Here is a 3,919-nt window from a genome sequence, read left to right on the forward strand (position 1 = left end):
AAACGGTCAACGCCCGCTTCGCGGGCTTTTGCCCGTATAGTCATAACTTTGCAAACATCGCATCATTAAAGGGACATATAGTACGGATGTTTGGGCTTATTCACGTATCTTAAAGTGTTGTCCGAGATAAGCCTGTGCAACCTGCACAGTTTAATCAGAGACGACACTTTCCGCTTGTATGGAGAATTTCGTTTGAAGGAAGTCTCTTCTGAACCAAAACCCAGTTTTGGCGGACAGTGATTTGTCTAAGCGGGCTGCACAGGCTTATCTATATCAACACTAAACGCGCATACATTAAGCCCAGTTTAACCAGAACGAGACTACTTAAAAGCTCTTTGGAGGACCAAGTATCACATTCAATAGTTGTCACTTACAACAAGTGGGGAAAATAGGCTTTCAATTTTCGCGTGTATAAAATTTGTGACCCTCTTCTTAACCCAAAAGGCATGTATTTCTTCATATCTTCATTATTTTTCTGAAGTAAAAGAACGTAATTATCTTTTAATAATCGATGAAATCAGATTGTTCAGTGATTCAGCACAGAATGCAAACTAATAGATCCGTCACACTCTGCACTCTAACATATGCTCAATTTGAGATCCCACTCTTCGTGATGTGTGAAAAATATTGCGAAAATGGGCCTTATGCCGTGTGCGGCAAGCGTACCTCTAAACCAGTCAGGAGCTACAATCACGCAATGTTTCGTGATGTCATAGCGGACAGGGTAGCTGCGCTACTTCGCTGCGCATACTGTTATAAAGCACGCTGGTCGCATGTGGCATAACACCCATGTTCACATGACGCGGCTACTACTGTCTTTCCGCACCAGGTCAAACATTATGATTTGACATAAACAGGACATCATACTTACAGCGAAAAAGCCCTTCACGAGATAGCATTTGAGTAACTACCGCTTCCGGTCAGGTTTTCTGAACTTAAACATCCGTTTCGACTTCAACCATAGTCAGCCAATTTTCTCCTTTGCTTTAATGACTCTTACTTAACATATTTTTCGCAAGAGTAAGTGCAGTTTTGTTACTTAAAGGACAGTTGTTACATAGAACGAAAAATCCCCGCGAAAGTTTTTAATTTGCGTTTGCAAATGATTTTTTTAAGATTTTTTCTTAAAGAGTGCTTTTACTTCTAATTGTTCTTAATGATCTTACTACTGAAATAATGATTATTTTTTGCTAGTCTTGCAAATCACATGTATACCCTTTTGGTGCTGTAAAAATCACATGCACTTCTAAGTGTCGTTCAGTTTTGAATGTTATTTCTTAAGAGTTTTGAGATAGATACTTATTTCTGACTCGGTATTGGTTCTTTTTTCTTTGATGTGATACTTTTTCGTATTTTTAAGTAAAGATTGCTTCTTTATTCTTAGTTATGAGAATAGTTCTTATTTTTTAATTGTGATACGGGTTCGTATTTCTTTGTATATATGATATTGGTAAGTGTTGGTAAGTTTAGAGGTGGTTCTTTCTTTCTTGATTGTGAGAATGATTCTTATTTCTTAGTTGTGATATTGAGTTGTATTTATCAGTCGTGATATGTGTTCTTATTACTAAGTTGTTGGATTGGTTCTTATTTCTTAGTTGTGATACCGGTATGTATTCTTAATTCATAATTCTTTTTCGTGAGAATGGTTCTTATTTATAAATTGAGATTTTAGTTCTTATTTCATAGTTGTGATATTGGTTGTTATTTCTAAGTTGTGTTGTACGTTTTAGTTTCTTATTTCTTTGTTGCCAGGTTTGTGAAATTTTCTAAGCTTTGCTATTTTGTTTTTATTGCTAAGTTGTGATATTGGTTCGGTTTACAAATTCGTATTATTGACTTTAGCTCCACTGGCCAGAGGCAAGCGGGGCTTATGTCATGGTCCTGTGTCCGTCGTGCGTGCGTGCGTGCGTTAACTTTTTCTTTAAACATCTTCTTCTCCTCAACTACAAGTCCAATTCTGATTAAACTTCTCACAAATGTTCCTGGGACGAACCGCTTTCAAATTTGTTCAAATTATGCATCTGGAGTCAAATTTGACCCCGCCCGGGGGTCAATAAATTGAACAAATGCTTATATAAAGTCTATTTTGTGCAAACTTTAACAATCTTCTTGTCCATAACCATTTTGCCTAGTGCTACCACATTTGGTATGTAGTGACGTTTAATAGTTCTCTACTTTGTTTGTTCAAATAATGCCCCTGGGGTCAAATTTGACCCTGCCCGGGGGTCAAAACAATGAACATATGCTTATATAAAGCCTATTGTGTGCACACTTTTAAAATATTCTTGTCCATAACCGTATGGCATAGGGCTACCAAATTTGGTATGTAGTGACATCTAATAGTCCTCTACCAAGTTTGTTCAGATTAAGCCCCTGGGATCAAGTTTGACCGTTCCCCAGGGGTCACAAAACTGAATATATGCCTATATTGGGCCTATTTTGTGCAAACTTTAAAAATCTTTTTGTAAATAACCATTGGGCCTATTTCTACCAAATTTGGTATGTATTAAAATCTTAAAGTTCTCTACCATTTTTTTCAAATTATGCCCCAGGGTCAAATTTGACCTTGCCCCGGGGGCCACAAAAATGAACATATGCTTAAATAAGGCCTGTTTTGTGCAAACTTTAAAAATCTGCTTGTTTAAAATTATAGAGCCTACGGCTACTAAATTTTGTATGTAGTGACATATAATAGTCCTCTATCAAATTTGTTCAAATTATTCCCCTGGGCTCAAATTTGACCCTGCCCCGGGGGTCACAAAACTGAACATATGCTTATATAAAGCCTCTTTTGTGCAAACTTTAAAAATCTTCCTGTCCATAACCATTGGGCCTAGGGCTACCAAATTTGGTATGTAGTGACATCTTATAGTTCTTTACCAAGTTTATTCAAATTGTGCCCCTGGGGCCAAATTTATCCCTTGAAGGCTCCCATTGAAAAGTTGTTCAAGAAAAGTTGAATTGTCAAAAAATATGCTCACCCTTCCAACTTTAAGCGCCCAGTGGGACGAGGGATAGAAAAAGAAAGTCACATTCTTGAGTACATTTCAACCCATGCACATTGCACGCTTTTTTCGCATAAAAAACAGTGGAGCGATACAGGGGCATCATGGCCCTCTTGTTATATCTTAGTTTGGGTATTGTTTATATAAAATGTAAGATTAGTTCTTATTCTTAGTTTTGAGATTAATTCCTATTTCTAGTTTGTGAGATAACTTCGTATTTCTTAATTGTAACATTGGTTCTGAGTGCTTAGTTGTGAGATTGGTTCTTTCTCATAGTTTTGGTATCGAAACTTATTTCTTATATGCAAAATTGGTTCTTATCTCTTAGTTTTGGTTTCGAATCGTATTTCTTAGTTGTTAAATTGGTTACTATTTTAACGTTTTGGTATTGAATCGTATTTCTTAATCTTGAGAATTGTTCGTAGTTCTTAGTTGTTGAGATTGCTTCCTTTTTCTTAGTTGTGGTATCGGTGCTTACTCCTTAGTTGTGAGATAATTTTTTCTTTGTTGTAAGATTGTTGTTAGAGTGGTTCACATTTCTTAGAAGAGAGATCGGTTCTTAGTTTGGAGATTTGTTCTTATATCTCAGTGTGGAGATTGGTTCTTATTTCTGAGTTAGGAGATTGATTCTTATTTCTGAGTCGGGAGATTTGTTCTTATTTCTGAGTTGGGAGATTGGTTCTTATTTCTTAGTTGGGACATTTATTCTTATTTCTCAGATGGGAGATTGGTTCTTATATCTGAGTTGGGAGATTGGTTCTTACTTTTCAGTTAGGAGATTGGTTCTTATTTTTGAGTTGGGACGTTGGTTCTTATTTCTTAGTTGGGAGATTAGTTCTTATTTCTTTGTTGGGAGATTAGTTTGTGTAGCGTCGTTGTGAGATCAGTTTCTATTTCTTAAACTCTAGCAGCGT

This window comes from Dreissena polymorpha, chromosome 13 (genome assembly GCF_020536995.1).
Source record: "Dreissena polymorpha isolate Duluth1 chromosome 13, UMN_Dpol_1.0, whole genome shotgun sequence".
Classification (NCBI taxonomy): domain Eukaryota; kingdom Metazoa; phylum Mollusca; class Bivalvia; order Myida; family Dreissenidae; genus Dreissena; species Dreissena polymorpha.